Below are 18,863 nucleotides of genomic sequence, written 5' to 3' on the forward strand. Positions count from 1 at the left end.
GACTGGAAATATAGTACTTCATTTAGACCTTCCCAGAGAAAGAGCACAATCAGCAATAAAAAAAGACGTGAAAACCACACCTTTCCCAAAATTTTGGAAACTGCATTTTCCATTTTAAATTATTATGCATAGCAAATTTCAGAGCATCTCACCCTTGCTAGTAATTCCGGCTGTTTTCTCCCCAATATCTAGCAATTAGAGCTTTCCATCTCCTCTCTTCATTACTGTCTTAATACTAACATCCTGTACAAATACAGGCAGATTTGTACTGAGCATGGATAGAATTTTCATTTTTAAAAAATTTCTTTGAAAACAATTTTTAAAAGTATCTGGCTGTTTCTATGAAAACTGTGGACTGGACATCTTGTAAAAAAATATTGCTGGCTGAAAACTCCGTCAGTATGACAGAATAATTAAAACCAGTATGACAATAATTAGCACTTCTATAGTTCTTTTCATCCATGGATATCAAAGCACTTCACAGAAACGAGTGCAGTTACCTCAATTTTTAAAGCTGAGCTCAGAAAAAAACAAATCAGGATTTTTTTCCTCGTGGAAAATTCCAACAACTTCATCACCAGTTTTCATCCAAAAACAGACTGAAGAGTTGAAATACTTTTTAAAAATTTCCAAAATGAAGCACGTTTAAAAAAAAAACAACAACAAAAACAAACAAACAAACAAACAAAAAAACACCAAACAAACAAACAAAAAAAACCCAACCAAAACACCACAAATTGGGTTAGGAAATTTTGGTGTTTTTAATGAAATCAAAACATTTTGCCGTTCTGGATTTAGTACATTTTGTATTGCATCTCTCAACAATACACTGCATCTGCCTCTGAGAAGTGAATGCCTCCTGGGAGCTGCAGTTCAGGTTTCCCCACTGAACTTCATGACTCTGTTAGTTTGGCACCGCCTGTCCCCATCCTCCCCTAAGGCTGGGCCTGCCTGTCCTACTGCTCTGCAGAAAAACATCAAACTATTCCTTCCTGCCTCTACTGAGCTTGTGAATGGGAAGCATTGACTGCAGCAAGGAGGGCTGGACAATTTAGAGAGGAAGTGAATATAAAACCCAGCAACCCCAATGGATAATTTCATGCTTTAGACCAGGAGTGTAACTACTCCTACACTTATACAGTCCTAAATTTCAGCCCTTTGAACGCAACTGTGAGGCTGATGTGATCCCCGGTGAAAATGAGTTTGACATCCCTGCTTTAGAGCCCATCCTGGCTCTCCTTCTACGAGCCAGTAAAGTACCCAACAGTAGATCTGACTTTTTGGGTTACTGCTCTTTTGTGGTGTGCTTTTTCAGGTCAAGCCTATGACCAGGGAGCTGGAGGAGCAAGTTTCTGCTGATGCTACCTTGGGTTTATGCCTGCAAGTAATATGGTCATCATGTCCTTGCGCTTGCAGCTTATGAACTTTTTCTTTCAAGGACCTGCCTGTCTAGAATTGGTGGGGAAGAGGAGAATGAGTCATGATTGCTACTTACAGATGCCTCACCTCAAACCAAAGTTGCTAATGTAATTTGACAGAAGCTTGTGATGGGTGACACATCCCAATGCTTACTGATAGGCACCCTTCTCAGTAGGTTGCATAGTTTTAATACTGGCAATGGCACAGGACTCCTCTCTACTACAATGTCAGGTACCATGAAGAGCTTCCTCTCCAGTGAGGTGGGAAATGTGCACAAGATCAGATGGAGCCTGAACAAGATGGTGCTTTTCTCGGAAACCCCATTTACTGCATTTCCAAAACCGGCTTGAATGTCTCAAGGCTTCACTTGCGTTCCCCCTACACACACACTGGGGCAATTTGTCCTGATGGTCCCAACTACGAGGATACTGAAGATGGGACTTTGTTGACTAATCAAACAAGACTGAGCTGATTAAACTTTTGTTGTTTTCTCTGACTGTTCCTTTAATAAGTTCAGAGCAAACAACTGCAGGGAGACTGCAGGTTCATGAGGGACAAATCAAGGGGAAGAAGTTAACATTGCTACCATTTTAGCTACCATTACTAAAAAACAAAGTAGATGTTTGCAGGCACAGAGCGTGAGGCAACTAAATAGCATCAGATGCAGTCTATTATTCATGACTGCACGTACAACCCAGTTAACTCTTTAAACCTGACCTGGTAAAACAGATGACGAGAAGTAAACAAACATTACCTTGGAAGAAAGTCAGGTCCAAAGCCTACCCTTACAAACATGCCTTTTACCTGTATTTTGGTATACTTTACAGATTTGGGTTTTTTTCCAGACGCTTTCGATGCTGTGTCTGACTACGGAACGTGACATACATCATGGTACCTCGTTTTCAGATGCTTATCATATTAGCCATTTACATGTTTGTCAGATCCACACCAGGACTTAATAACTCAACACCTGAGTTATACACATAGCACAGCTTAGCCTCACTCAGTGTTACCATCCGAAAAACAATTCCAGCAAACAAAGAAAGCAGTTTTGTATTTAATAATAACAATATATAATCATATAATAGAATCACATAATGCTTTGGGTTGGAAGGGACCTTAAGATTGTCTAGTTCCCACCCCCCTGCCATGGGCAGGGACACCTTCCACTGACCAGGTTGCTCAGAGCCCTGTCCAACCTGGCCCTGAACACTTCCAGGGATGGGGCATCCACAGCTTCTCTGGGCAGCCTGTTCCAGTGCCTCACCATCCTCATGATGAAGAATTTCTTCCTTCTATCTAATCTAAATCCACTCTCTTTCAGTTTAAAGCCATTACACATATTTTCTTCTACCTATCGTATAAGGATACTAGAGTTTTCTGGGTAAAAGCTTAGCTCCTCATAGGCTTCTCAGGCCTATATTTCCCTGCCTGCATATTCCACAACTGAAAAAAGAAACAGGGCTCTCCCCAGCTTTACCTGTAAGCAACACACTCTATCACCTCAAATGTTGCAAAGGAACTGAAGAGAAAGACAAAACTTCTCTGTCAGCTTGGGACAGTAATGCAGACTGGTCCAGTGGTTTTCAGTTGTAGGACAAAACTCTCAGACAACGATGTAAGCAGAGGAGGAATCTCACTATTTAAGGCCACACACTCTATAAAAAGGCAGTGCTTGCATGTATTGTAAGTAATTTGAAAATCTCCTTAACTTCTAGATTTAACAAGTACATGATGCCAGACTCAGACATTTAATTCTCAGTTAAGAAACAGGGAACAGATCCTGCTAAATAGAACCGTCTTTTATGCAAAATGCAATAATCTCCGTTCCTCTGTCAAAACATAAATAATGTACTGGGAGAGTGTCACCTTGTGGTTGTTTGCTGACATAGCGGCCAACTGAGGGGATACTCCCTGTACCCAACCCCCTCGCCCCCAAAAGCCTTCACTCAGAAATGTCAGCCGTGAAAACTTCCTTCAGGGTAAAACAAGACCTTCATGATCTGCCCTGTGCGCATCCTCCATGCAGGTGCTGGCAGCTTTTGCGTTAATGCATCCCAAAAGCCTCACAGAGATATCAACACCTGGGCCAACTCCACAATTTTCACTGCGTACCAAAGTCTGGAAGGCAGAGATGTGTGAGGAAGGAAGCTGCTAAGTTCATAAATACGATCTGTAAGGCTGAGCAACAAAATTTCACTCGTCCCTTTGCGAATCTCCTGCCTTGCAAGGTAAATTCCAAGAACTGGCACATCTTCTTGCTCGTAGCACTCCAACCCTACAGAGAAAGCGGATTTTGAAAACTCTGTTGTGTGAAAGAAGAAAAAGCTAAAGCCCTAATTCAAAGTTAGTACTAAGCAAGGAAATTCAGACACCAAACTGTGCTCTTAATGGAGAACTAATGGATGTTAATTAACCACCAATTGACAAAGAACATATTTACTGTAGTTTAACAGCTCTGCAAATAGACACAAACTCATTTACACATGTTTAAACCTTAATAAATACATTTGCAGTCATTGGCCGCTTAAGTTGATGTTCAAACTGTCCCCTATAGTAAATCTAAAGGGATACATTTGGTTGCAAAAGTTATTGCACATTAATTAAACATTAGCTCGTTGCAGAAAGCCAAATAAGTTGATGGTAAATGACCTCTTTCATCAATACTGGTTTATTACACAGCTATTAAAGAGCCATATGCAAAAACGAAGGAGAGCCACTATGCAAAACAGCTTTCTCTCTGCACGGTTATCCACACCTTTGCAAAGTAAACATCTGCACAGGGCCTCCTGATAAGGGAGGATTCCCCAGGTGTTGTGCACAGGTGAAGAGGGCCAGGGTAGCCTGGAGTAATGTTGTTGCAGGCAATGCTCCAAGCAGTGGGTTTCCAAGACTGATTTGATTGTGGTGAGCACAAAATAGGATTTAGAAAAGTCATTCTGAGCAGCAGGCATGGGACAGAAGAGAGTAGGATAGAGAGGAAAGGTGGTGGGAAGAATACTTGCCAAATTTTAACTCTGTAATCTCACTTCAGTCAACCCTGTGAGACTTTCATTTGATTCCTTTCCTAGCTTTCTCTGTTTGGACAATATAATCCTCCCTTCTGCTGCTACATTCACTGTATGTTCAAAATGGTGTGAGAACCTTCTCTGCTCTCACCATGATCCTGCATCCCTTATCCTCCTCCCATGCCATTCCTTGGCACATCCCTTAAGGTTGCTTCTTAAATGGATCCAAGTATTTTGCTCTAAAACTTGCTTCCTAAAGGTCTGTGTCAAATGCTTTAATATCCCCTAACAGAAAGAGGATAGATTAGACTTAGACAACAGATAAACACCGTTTCCCATTCACATACTTCTTACAGTAATGCACAGCATAAAAGCAAGTCAAATCATATTTATCCCAGATTGCTTCATTCTCCAATGCTGTTGCAGAAGCTTCCAGCGGAGGGAGCTTAAAATAACTAAAAAGCTTTACTTTCAAGAGACAGACTAACTTAATTAAGTCATCGTTTTGTACTTCATACCAAAAAAAAACCCAAAAAACCACCAACTCAGGAAAGGAGAAAAGGAAATAATCAGCATTCATCAAATGGGGAAAAGTCCAGAGCAAATGGTGAAGAAGTCTTTTCAGACTTTCAAAGAATATAAATAGTGGGAAATAGAAAGCACAAATTAAATTAAGAATCATAAAGTTTCCTCTGTTCACACAGCTCAGACAACACTGTCTGGGGCCAATTTATTACCAGGCTCAACAACAAATAAGCTCACACGATTCCCACACTGAAATAACCTTTACTCATTTCACAATAAAACTACCATAGGGGTCTGGTAAGCAAAGATGAATTATAGCTGCCTGTCAGAAATAATGATGATAATCCTTTCCACTCCCACAACATCTGCAGATTACAACCACATTTGCAGACAAGACAGCAATCTCAAATACATCATGTAACATAATGAAAATATGTCATCAAGTTCACAGATGGAGAAACTGAGGCAGAAGCAGAGGAAGCAAATCAGTCTGCAGTCACAGCGTAACTTTGATCCCTTTTCTCACCTTGACCTGCATCTCATTAGAGTGGAAACAATTCCACTGACTTAGCAGGGTTTTTTCATTTTACACATCGTTGTCGTCATCTCAACAGATGCATTGCAGCAGCACTCGGGCTCTGTGGTTATGGATCACGGTCTGCTTGTGCCAGGTGCTACACAAAACAAACTGAAAGAGCTGAACAAAAACTGACTTCCTTGTCCCAGAGTTTGCAGTGGAGATGAGGGTGCGTGCCTGTGTGTTGGACGTGGTAATTGTGCCTGGAGAACATGGATCTGTTACTATCTGGTGTGAGACCCAGAGATTTGACGACCTTGAAGTCTGGGTTTTCTTTCATGTTGAGTGTACATGTTGCATTCTAGTGATTGAACCTAGGGAAGAGCACACAGACTGAGCTACCTCCTCCAAATTGAGCAATTTCCCCTTCAGCATTAGGGGGAGAGACCTGTAGTTGTAGGAACTGAAGGTGGCATGAAATACAGTAAAAGCCCTTGTGCACATGTATGTGGAGGGCTTTGCCTCTGGTAGACCCTTAACACAGCAAAATCCTGACTAGTCTGTGCCGAGTTCCTTCCAGCCAGCCATAGGCTTGGCTGTGAATCCTTCTCTTAGGTAGCCAGCATGCCCAAACAAAACCTTTTTAAACTGTGGCCCTATCTTGTGTCCAGCTCTCCTGGTGAGGCTATGATATTAATAAGAAGAAGGAAGTAGAACAACTGCAGTGCATCCACAAAAGCGATACCTCTGGATCTGGTGTACTTTGAAGTCATCAAGCTGTTCTGGCTTCATGAGGCACAACTCAGATAGTATCTGTCAGCCAAAGGCATCCAAGTCAGTTGTGCCAAGATGCCTTTTTCTTCTTATCTACAGGCAACTGTGAAATCCCACTCTTTCCCCAGATGTTCTTGCATACTCCATTGCAAAAAAATCCCGCAAGTGTCTGTCAAAACTGTCCATGCCTCCTCCCAGGGAAACGGTAGCCAGGGGCAAGGTGTATGGGGGGGTCCTTTTTAGAATCGGCAGCTTCATTAAAGTAATCGGCATCTGGACTCGATTTTGGAAACTCAGTGCCAAAGTGGCTGATGGGGCAACTAATGCTGTGGAGTCAGAGCCAGAAACTGCATAGCAGGCTTTTGAATGTGGTCTCTGGCAAGATCTGTGCAATGAAATGACATTATGGCTTCACCATACATTACATGCAAATTAGAAGAGGCTGGCAGCCATGCAACTGGCATAGCACAGCAGCAATTATCCTTACAAGATGCAGAAGGCAAGCCTATCCATCCTCAACCCAACACAGGGGTGAGAAAGGGAAAGACAATGCTCCCGCAATACAACCTGCCTCCTTTTCCCTCTGAATGATCTAATGGGGAGGAAGACTCTTCCCAATACCCAGACCCTGGTGTTTCTACCTCATTTTTCAGTTTTGCCAAAAGGTGTGACTTTTTTTTTCCTGTGCCCATCCAAAATTCCATTCAAGTGTCTGCTGTTCCCTCTCTCTCCTCCTCCCCAAGCATCCTTGCCTTAGTGCCAGACAGCTGTAGGATATGCACAACAAAATGTCTGTCTGCAGGTGCTGAGCAATGATAGATGCAGACAGCTGGCTGGCCAGCCGGGACTTCACCTGCTTTGCTGTTGATGAACTACTCTTTCTGTTCACTAATTGCTTTTAATGTTTTCCCCCATTTAGACAGCCATCTCCTCCTCTTTAACCTTTTGGATTTTCTCTGATCTGCTTGGTTTACAGAGTCTACAGTAAAACTCCCCAAGACCACATAGTACAATCTGATGACAGAGGACAGATGTCAGCCTCCTGGCCCCCTATTTGCAAAGTGATGAGTACTAATAATTTGGGGAGATGTTACTGAAAGGAGCATTCATCCTTGCTATAATTCATTGTTCTTCTAGCGTCCCTGAGAATGCAGGGAGTCCAAACTTCTATGGTGCAGAGAGGTAAACTAAGGCAAGAATACACAGAATCTAAGTCAGAACTCTTTCTACTAGATTACAACACTTGCCCAAAGCCAAATAGCATCTTGGTGTCAGCAATGAGGTAAAAGTGATGGTATTTCCTTGTTCATGTCCTGTACTCACACTACTGTTAGATCAGCCTACTAAACTTGCCAGTGTCTTTTTAAACAAACAAGGTAGGTAGCAATAATAAAGAACTTTAATGTGGGTATTGCAGGTTTGATACTTCTAAATGTTCAGTCTACTACCCTGCAAACATACCCCAACACATCATTTCTCACACCGCAGGGCTTCACAACACAAGTCATGAATGGTTCCACAGGCTGATCACAGCCAGACACTATCACACATCAAGACTCAAATTTGCCATTTACAAGACAATTCAATGGCCTTTGAAGCTCCCTGCACCCTGCAAGACACCACTGAGGAGTCTCAAGGCAGGGAGAAGGCAGTAGGCAATAGTAAACAGTCTGAAAAGAACTCTTATCTTGGATATTCAACACAAATGTTACCCTGTGTCTTGGATTAATGCAGCTAATCTGCTGAATCTGATACAGCTTGTTTTGTTTGCAGCGTTGCTAACTACACTAGAAAGCAATGCCTTAGTCTAAACAAGTTTTGGTCTCTAAAGGACCCCTGGATCAAGTCTACCTCCTTGCTACTTCAAACAGTTTCATCGCAGATGTTTTCAGAACCCGTGGTGGGTAACAAACTGAAGGACTGAGAGGAGCTAGAGGAAAAAAATCCTCTCTTTTCTCATGTCAGGGGGTGCACTGTTACATTCTGGTGGGACAGCCAGCAGAACAGGTAGTTTAGAATGCTATTCCTTAGAAACAGCTTGTGTAGCAACACCAAGTGTTCTTCCCTGTGTCCTAGTCTGCTCTTTTCCATCACTGTTTCCAGCCTGAGGGATGTCTCTGTACCGTACGAAGAGGGGCTGTGGCCAGCAAACAACAACCAACCAAGCAAAAAGCAAAGTTCTTCAGATAATCTCCTCCACTTCTGATAGTGCTTGTGCCTAGATGTTGGTGGAAGAAAAATAGCCCCCAAAAGGGAGCAACAATCAAAGTAAGCTTAAATAAAGAGTTACGTTGCAGTAGTCACACTGATAGAACCAGAGAGAGGAGATAGCCCTTGACTAATTAAAAGCAGCAGCTGTTTCCCAGATGAGATATAAAATGGCTGTGCTGCCGAAGTCTATAAAAAGCAGCATGAAGTGCCTGGGTATGTATTTTACCTTACAATATTCATATGGCTAGGGAAGGGAATATCAAGAAGACATGTCAAGCAAAGGCTGAAGGAGTTAAAGCCCAGTTAAAAACTGGTTGAGTAGCATTTAAGGGCTGGATAATTTTACAGGGATTAAAGGTTTGTCCTCTCATCAAGTGAAAACTCTGAATCAGTCTACAAGAATTTGTGCAAAAGTAACACACCTGGTGGAATCAGGAAGGCCTTTATCACACCCAGGGGGGCTTATATTAGGTGCAGTAGTGGGAAAAGTCTGACTTCGACCATTCCAGGCAGCAGGTTGCTAGACAGGGCCATGGCAGATGTGATGTTGTCATACAAAGAGTCATACAGAGTCATACAAAATTCAAAGACTATTATATTGATATGTGACAGATGTTATGGAATCATGGAATATTCAAAGACCAGTGCATTAACTTTATAAATATTACATGCATCCTTATGGATTTTTAGTGATTATATGCTTGGCTCTGTAGATAAACCAAAGAAAGTTTTCTGTGCATCCTGACACACCCTGCAAGGGCCTTAATGCAAACCTTCCCATAAATTAAAACAACAACAAAAAAGTATTTAACTTTTGACCTAAATCAAGAGAACCAAAAATGCTAACATTATGAAATAATATAAGCTCCTGGACTGACTCTTAACACATGGGACTTGAACTACCCACTAGAGTCTCTTTGGGGACATAAGCTCTATCTGCACTGTGGAAACTGAGGTGCGGAGGGATTCCCCAAGATCCAGGTGCGTGCCAAAGTTGTAGCAACATACGCACATCCTATTTTGCTTTCCTCCATTTCATTTTTTATTAGTTCACTCTTTCATGGCAAGGGCAGCCAGGGGAGCAGGCAGATGAGACCCATGGTGCGCCTGGGACAAGCAGAGGGCCACAAAAGGCATGTGCCCTGAAATATGAGTTAGACTTGAACAACCACCTGCATAGCTTTTCAGATTATTTTTTTAAGTTAAGGAGCTGACAATGATGGAGGAGACAGTATGGAACAGCTGCACAGCACCAGCTTTGAGTAGATTCTGATGGCACTTGAGGTCTTGTCCAGACCTGAGGAGTCACTCCTACCGGCAGCACCTGGGCCAGGCTTGGGGTCTCCCCTCTGATTACTGGCCATGGCTGAATCCGTGGGTCTGATGTAGCTCTAGCAGGGATGCACATGTGGCGTAGAAATAACCGTGCAAGACTCAAACCTGCTTGCAGCCTCCCCACATGCCACACATTGTGCTGGTGGCTGAGTCATCATTTGCAAGTGGTATTATTTCCATGGGCTGCTGTTTTCCAGCTGACCTCACCCTGACTCCCACCGTAGCAGCAGGTACCCATGGCAAACAAAAGCCTTGTCAGCCACACAGAACATACCCTCCTTTTGCCAGTTTCACATTCTTAATTACATACCCACACCAGCTAAAGAGATGTAATTGCAGCCAAGTTCCTCATCTGATCCAAAGATTTCCCCGAAGTTCATTAACATTGGTAATGTAACTACTGTTGAGCTTGCCACATTTCCAGTCAACATTTCATACCAAATGAGGTTACCAAATAAAGACTTAATAGCAAACGTGAGGTAATTTATATATTGAAATTAAAGATTAAACCTTTAATCTTAATTAAATCTCACAAAAGTTCAGTAAAGCTGCTCAAATTATAAAAAAATAAAAAGATGTATTGATTATTTGAGAAATGTAAATCACATTTAATAAATACAGAAGTAAGCCATTAAGGGAATGGGGAGACCAGAAAAAGCACTAACTGGTGATTAAAAGAAGATAAATATTTATTAAATGTTGCTGTGATTTATTAAGCTGTGTTGGGCTAAACAAATGTAATTTGATATCTGAATCATATCTCATTCTGATACAGCCTTCATTAAACCTGAAGTCTTGGCTTTAAATGGATATCATATGTTCCTTTCAGTTCTTAATCTCTTTGAAATATCAGTTTGATGCCGTGGAAGACACTGAAAGTCACAGAGACTGAAGTCTCCTGCGTATCAATGAGGTTGTTTTGCACTACAGGTGAGCACTCAACTTCCCATTCCTCAGCGCTTTCTTGTCCAGGACCTGTTGCAACCTTGCATTGTCCCTTGGTGACAGGGCAATGTTCAGATTTTAAAACCATTCTGTCAAAAGGCAAGACAGGAAGAGCACAGCTTCAAATTTCAATCAGTCCCCCAACAAACAGCATGCAGGTTCTGAGGCAGAACACCCTTCACTGGTTTTAAAGCAGGAAAGCCGACTGTCAGGTTAATGCAGCTGCTGCCCAGCAGAACATTAGCAGAGGTCGAGTATGCGAAAACATCTACCCCCTTGTCGATACCCAGTAATTAGTCTAGCACCAAATAGCTCTGCTGATGCAACTTTCCAGCTGAGATGTTAATCATGCAGGCACTGAGAAATTCATTCTTCCAAGGTTCAGCAAGCAACCTTATCTCAAGCCCCTCGCAGAGGGAGGTGAGGGTCTGGTAGAGCATGATGCTCCATGTGCATGAGCTGTTCGAATACAAACATTTCTTGAGGTTAGACAGCAAGTTGTCTCTGTCTTAAATGCATTCTCGCGCTCTATTTTCAGCCTCTATTCAGAAGAGAAGCTTCTTGTTAGAAATTACTGGCATAGATGAATTGATGCTGATAATTACATTTGCACAGAATTGAAATTAAGTTACAGTGTCCTTTCTCAGTGGTAGAAGACTGAGTGATAGACTGCTGGTGAGGATCATTGCCTGTTACACTGTGAACCTGAGAAAAGGTTGTATGGAGAGTAATATTTGACTTCTTGCTTGAATCTGAATATTGCAAAAACTCTAGCTTCCCTCCCAATTCCCTTGCCTCTGTGCTCCCCCTGCCCCAGAGGAAAAAAAAAAGGATGTGAAGTCCCCACAAATTGGAGCGGAGAAGGGGCACTCACATATTATTCATGTTGTCTTTGCAGGAAAAGAGGAACCAAATCAGCCTGAGCTGGGCTGTGCAATCAATCATACTGAAATCAGAGTTCCACCTCTCTCATCTCTTGTATCTTCTTTTCTGCAGCCACGTGAGTGCAGAGAAGTGCAGCAGTGGGACAGAAGGGAGTAGAGAGTGCCAAAGCCACTTCAGAACTGAGAGGACTTGAAGTTTTGAAGGCAAAAGCCAATCATTTATTTTGGAAGCGGTTCTTACTCTTTACTAACACAGGCACCCTGGTGAAAGCCAGATCCAGCCCCAAGGGCCAAGGAGATTCATTAAGCCAGATTAAACATCTCATTTTATTTAGGAGCAGCTGTGAGAGATGCCTTTGCATTGTATGCAGCTTTCCTGCAGGAATTTCATGATAGCAAACTCCTGGCACTTCCTCTCCCTGAACAAGCAGGAGTCGATCTAGCACAAAGTCATTATTTTCAATGTGTTCAGCCAGAAAAAGAAAAAAGGCATGACTTTTAAATCCTCACTACTAACACAGCCAAGCAGATTCTTCTTCTGGAACTCACTTTTGGGTTGAAAATATGAGCAAAGAGTTCGAGCCCCTGCAGCAATTGTCTTGGAAAGTTTTAAGCTACTGAAGATAGCGGGTTTAGGACCATAACTACAATAAACACAGAAAATGAATAAGAGTCTTCTGGCAAGAATAAACCAGAATTGCAGGGGCTGATGTTGCCAGTGAAAAGAACAGGAAGGTAACCAAGTGAAGAAACAGCATAAGGAGGATTATCCTTATTTGGAAGCAATCCATTCCAGCAATAAATTAAGCCAAGGATCTCTGCATCAGAAAACAGCAGGGCAACCTATTAAGCTAAAGGACAATCTGCTTTTTCTGTCACCTTTGAGCCCTGACCGAATGGCGAGAGAAAAAAACATGCCAGAGATCAAAACATACGTTGTTTCAGTAGCAGTAACAGTTGGATGGAAGTTATAGAGACTGTGAAATCCTTTCCCTGCACATTCCCACCACAACAAGCACCTGATCTTCAGCAACAATATTCCTGGACTGCAATGGTCATAAAGATCAACTCACAAAAGCGGGCTTGGATAGAAGAAAAATGAAAATTTGTATTTTATGTCAAAAACATAGTAGAGCTCACCCCAGCTGCTGGGATGGGATCAGGTGAAATACTCAGTGCAGACTGGTGAAGCATTTTTCACAGTGGTATTAGAAGACAGTGGTAGAAGAGGGGAAAGAAAATAAATCTCTATACACTTTTAGCTCAAAGGGGTCTCTGGATCTGTCAGCTGTAGCACATGAGAGTATGTACACACTGGTGTGCTCCAGAGCCACATTTACTGCAGGGAAGCAGCATCCACAATTAAGGGATTTCTGAGGGGCAAAGACAGGCTCTGTTTCACAGGTGTTTAAATTACAAAGCAGCATTCCCTAAAATGAACACCCTATCCAGAACAGGGAAAACAGTTGAAAGAAGAGTACTACCAAATCTTAAATGTATAGCATCCACATGTATAATATGATCAAAAAGAGATTAGTTGGATTTTGGATGGTTGTGTCCCTCTACACTTTAAGGTAGCTGCTCGAGCTATCAAAACAGGACTTCTGTAAAGCCTCTTACTCCCTTTTGAGTAGCAGCCTGACTGGTGCATTTTCATCTTTATCTCCACTATAGCTTCTCCTCTAGTCAAAAGGCCCCAAGACCTGCTCTGATGAAACTCACAGTTGTCATCTCGCTCCCTCTGGTCTTCCACTCTTAGGCTTTCCAAAAGAAAGAAGAGGTACGCAATGATCCCAAACCACGCACACTCCATTCAGTGATGAGCGCAAACAACCTTTACCTGACAGATGCTCAAGCATCTCCAGCTTCCCCTAGTTCCCACTATGATACTCACACTGGTGAAAAGTTTGGGGTTTTTTTGTTGTTGTTTTTAAAAAAAAAAAACACACAACCACCAAACCAAACAAAAAAAAGCCCACAACACAAAAACCCCAACACCTCAAATTAGGCTGACAAACGCAAATGAACTGTGAAAAGGGCAGAGTATCAGAAAAGGTTCCTCTGTTTTAAACAACAGCAACGAAACAAGTAAAGTAATTCCTCGCTACGGCATTACCTCTAAAGTGACCTCTTGGTTACATAGTACTGTAACACCTTTTCCCAGCTCACTTGGAAGTCCAGGTGGCACTAGAAAGGAGTCCCAGAGATCTTGCTGGTTGCTCCTTCTCGTGCTTGATGAAGGGAAACCAGACACAGCTTGTGCTCTGCTGACCAGGCCCAAACACTTGCTAGCCTGTACTGCGTTGGCCACAGAAACCATTTTAAGATGCTGGCATCAGGTGAATAAGTCATATATGATCCATGGCCTATGTTATCAGGCCCCTCGTGGAATATTTCTACCAATGATAAAATGTTACTGCTGCCATTATCAGGCACCGAGTCTTTATCTGTCTGCCTATGACAGGCCTCGTTATTCAGGCAGGTCTTGGGACACCTTTAAGGGCAGATCTTTTTATCCAATGTCAAATACATGAACTTTCTTGACTTTTCTTATCCTCCTTTTTCTTTCAGCCCCTTCTAAAATGGCTTTCAAAGCAGATGGATGCAGCACCCCTCCAAAAAAAATCTCAGGAGAGGGGAGCTGAAGGAGCCTTGTGTCACACTACGTCTCTAACCCTGGCCTACCATAGGACTTGAACATCCACGACCCCTCCCTTCCACCCCAAGTGTTCAATCTAGATTTTGCAGAGGAAAGGCAAATTCCTGATCTTTCCATACTGGTCTTGATAATGATACACGAAAAGGAGACATTCAAAAGTTACAAACATTGGGCAAAACTGCCAAAAAAGGCTGAAGGAGCTCCCCTGGATTGGGACCTGGTAGGGGATGGTGGCAGTAAGGCAGGCAGGGGCTCTGCAGCAAGGACACAAAGAAACACAAGAGGAGACAGAAAAGGACACACAAAAGGATATTTTATAAGAGGAGGTACACCTCTGAGAGGACTGCAGCTATAGGGGGAACCAACACCAAAGCTGGGACACCCCTGAGGGACCATGGCTGTGGAGAAACAAGGCAAGCAGGGAGATTTCCCTTGGGAGCTCATGTAATTTCAATAGTGTGGAAGGACAACGTGTACCTCAGGAAATCCTTTAGGTAAGAGTTATGGAGAAAAATCTGCCATTTTTTCCATGTTTGACCCACACAGATATGGTAGAATCCCTACTGTGTGTTTTCTCCTAAGCCCTGTTCTGTTTTCTACAGAAATGATAGTCATGCAATGACTTTGAAGATCAAAAGATGGAACCAACCCAACTCCTTGCAGATGCAAAAATATATGCCAATGTCATGCTTTTTAGTAGCAACATCAGAACCCTGAGAGGGAGCTAAGATATCCGAAATGACAACTGGCCTTCTGGGGAGATCTTCAGTATAGAATAGATGAATAGCAAAATGCAGTCAAAGAGGTAACAAGTGGGGTACAATATAGAAATCGTGCCTCTGAGTGTTAAGATGCCTTTATTACATAAACAAACTTTACTAATGTACAAGTAATGTGGAGTACAGATCTGATCTTCTCCCCTTCATTCTAGAAAAGCCCAATGACATTCTTCAACACTGCTACAACTATCTAAACAGCAAGCACCTTAAATATAACAGAGAATTAGCAGATATTTAAATAAGATTGCTCTTCTCCTTCTACCTGACAACTTCTAAAAAGTCAGCACAGGGAGGCCTATAACATTTGTCTAAAAGTGGATGTTTGGCACCAGTGCTTGCAAAAATTTAAGTATGGTACAACAGGAACTCTACTAATCACAGTTTAGCATGAAAAAAAGAAATTCCCTGGAGGAATCTGAGAGGGATACCAAGATAAACTTAATATAATAAGCATTCTTTACTTCAGTGTCCAACATGTCCTTCCTTCCACATGTGCCAGCATCACATTTTTAAGACTCTCAGTGAGCCAACTCCTGCTCTAGGTAAGCTTAAGACTTCATTATTATATTCATTTTACAGGTGGAGAAACTGAAGCAGTGATAGATGAAACAGATCACAACTATTAAGAGAGAGGGAGAATCCAGAGCAGAACCCCCAATCCCTTGCATGTTGCCTGCTGGACTCTACTGGAACTTACTGGGTACAAATGACTCCAGTGGACTAGCCTATTGAAGGACCTAGTCAAAACCAGGGACTCTCAGATTAGGTTAGCAATGTCTTGAGAGTTAATGTGACAAAGAGGGCTGTAGGGAAGGAATAAAAGAGCGCTTACCCTAGGCAACATCACTTATAGCTGGAAAAGAGGAGAAAACATGTAAAAAGCAGATACAAGCAGAGAAAGGGAAGCTATTAAAAGTCAAGTCCTAACTGGGGGAGGGACAGATCTTGGTACTATGGCAGCTAGGTCTCTGAGCAAAGACTGAGATGCTGGATTTAACTAATACATTCCTAAAAATCTGGGCTGTGTTTTCAAGGAAGGTGTCTCTCACAACCTAAGTACATGGGCAACACTAGATCTCCCAGCTACTGCTGGAAAGAGTACATCTTTCCCCACTCCCCACTGTCTGAGTCAGGAAGGATCAAATTCAACCCTCACAGATGCCAGCTGGGACTTACCAAACAACACATTTTTCAGAGAAGAACCACATTATAAATAACACATTAATTGTCTTTACTCTTCACTAATTATTATTCTCATTTCCTGATAGGTCCATTAATCTCTCCTTTCTATCTATTGCCAGAAACCTCTGGCACATGCTATTGGCATTGCTGATGCACTTAGTGTATGACTGCTCTTGGTCATCTTGTCTTTCTCCCCCTTTTTTCATAAATACACAACCTGTAAGATTTGGTTCCAGGTGTTGAAACCATCTAAAATTTGTGGGTGTTAAGGCTAGTCTGTTCTCCTCAACACCTCTTTTATATCCACACAGTTTCATGTCCTCACCTGTATTCACAAACAGAGAAAATACTTTACAGATACTCGATAGCAGCCTGTTAACATACTTTCAAGAATGTTCTGTTCTGAACATGCTGAATTTGGGACAGGAAGTGTATTTCACTTCTAGGGGTTATCCTAACACTATAAATAATATACAAAGCATTGTAAGGATTTCATCAATATCCTTACTTTTCCCTCTAGACTTTTAAAACTATCATCCAAGTTTTTAATAATCTTCTTACTGGAAGTTTTGTGTCATGTAACTCTTCAAGCGATTCCTCTGGGAAGACACCAACTTGGTCTATTTGAGTCACTCAATGACTGAGCCACAATAAGAAACACAGGTTGGAAAAACCTATGTTGGAAAATCTATATAAAAATGCTAGTTTGTGGAAATCAAAGTGTTCAGCAGGTATGTGTCAATCTCAAAGCTTTGGACTGTATCATACTCAATTTCCTCAGAAGTTTTCCTAGAAATTAATTTCCCATCATCTGTTTTGTTCTTGCCTTTCCAAACTTCCATCCTGATTTGTGACTAATTTTTATTTTTATTTACATATATATATTTTTAACACACAATGTGGTTTTGCTTCTCCCCAGAGGAAAAAAAAAAATCCAACCAGATATAACATCCTGTTTCAGAACTAACATCCAGAGTACCAAAAATGGGATCCAGTACTCCTTATTGTGCATTCAAGAAATTAGCTGCTACAAACAACATTTGCTTGAGCCTGATAAACTGTTTCTCCAGTCCATGTGCTGCTGTTATGTGTGTTCAATTTCAGTTTGGATAATTCAGAGTAATCCTATTATAGAAAGGCACAAGCCACAAAGTTCTGTTCCAGATGACATGTTGAAGTTCAGCAGCACTTGCAAGCAGGATGTCTAACTTTGGTTCAATTCTGAACTAGTACAGATTTTGGTTCTTTCCTAAGGTATCAAAAGCATGGCTTTGAGCATCTCCTTGTCATGGTACTTCAGAGGCTGACAAACAGTTAATATGCTTATGTCTTCAAGACCTGAAATCTCTCTCAGTAAAGGCTCTATCAGAGCTGGTATTTTTGTCAGAGCCCACACAAATGTACACAGAATGCGACCTTACCGCATTTTTCCCTGCCCAGGGACAGAATTTGTGGTATCCCATTGATTTTTTTTCCCCGATCCATTTTGATTCAGAATTGCCATTTACTCTGTTGTGTGTTTATTATTCCTGTGCCTCCTCGCCCCCAAATCTGCCTCATTTATTTCTTTAAAAGATACTTAGCCCTGGGAGCATCTCCTAGCAGTCTCAACAGAAGGAAAAAAAAAAAAAAAGAGTTTTCATCTGCCATGATTTAGTATGGGAATAACAACAAGACCAGGGCTCATTGTATTTGCTCAGCCTGTTTGTGTACCTACCAGTCATGCTGGGTAAAGAAGGATATTTGTATCCATGTATTATATTTTTATGTGTTTAGCTAAGGCTACCTGGCTCCCCACTCGAAGACTTAACAGAAGGGCAGATAAAAAAAAAAAAAAAAAATCTATGTGAGCTAATGAAGTGTAAATAAACCCTCAGACTCCAGCTTTCTGAGCCCACATATCTTGGCCCTCTCCTTCAGTTCTCCACTGCCTCTCATGCTTTGCAGGTTTCTTACCACTTATTTCCAACAGCATTTTTAAAAGGCACTATGTTATTTGAAACAAGGGTTATGTGTGTGAAAATGTAGAGGTTTTATCTTACAAGCCCAGAACAGATATACCTACATTGATAAAAAAGAAAGTTATACTAATACATGTAATTTCCATTCCTGCAAAAAGGAAAGGCATTCCTATACAAACATACCCCAGATGGCACAGATGTGCTCATGTGAAGGCTTCTAACACTTCAGCAGAGTGTGTGTACACTAGGTGTTATTTGGACTTCCCCAGGTGGTATCAAGTCACTTGATAAAGCCACTCAATTTCATTGTGCTGAAATTTTGCTCCAGCTTTGAGCATTGCTCCTTGATTATTCTTACCTTCCAAGCCGTGGTTCTGTTTAAGCCCCATACATTACTCTTAGTGATAAAGATTTCATTTTCAGTTTTGCTGCCACTGTTGGATTTTATCACCCAGTCTGAAGGGTCCTCAGAATTTACTAGCTTTCCCATGGCTCCACACTGGATTTTTTCTTTTATTTCTAACTGCACATAAATAGGAGTTTCCTAGAAACCAACTCTTCTGCCTCCCTGCAGAAATTCTTTGCACTGTTCTGTTGAGATATTGTAATCCAACGTGGGTTGGACTAGATGATCTCCAGAGGTCCCTTCTGACCCCAGCCATTC

The 18,863-nt window shown here is 41.8% G+C and overlaps 1 protein-coding gene and 1 long non-coding RNA gene across 5 annotated transcripts in view; one reads left to right on the forward strand and one right to left on the reverse strand.

Annotated features, from left to right (window-relative positions):
* Positions 1-18,863, reverse strand: part of LSAMP (limbic system associated membrane protein) — a 1,035,828-nt gene that overhangs the window by 340,978 nt on the left and 675,987 nt on the right. The window lies entirely within an intron of this gene.
* LOC110365420 (uncharacterized) lies at positions 8,050-13,167 on the forward strand. The gene is made up of 3 exons (XR_002424899.2): positions 8,050-8,511; positions 10,619-10,719; positions 11,731-13,167. It is a non-coding gene; the product is annotated as an uncharacterized LOC110365420 (long non-coding RNA).

Source organism: Columba livia, chromosome 1 (genome assembly GCF_036013475.1).
Source record: "Columba livia isolate bColLiv1 breed racing homer chromosome 1, bColLiv1.pat.W.v2, whole genome shotgun sequence".
NCBI lineage: Eukaryota > Metazoa > Chordata > Aves > Columbiformes > Columbidae > Columba > Columba livia.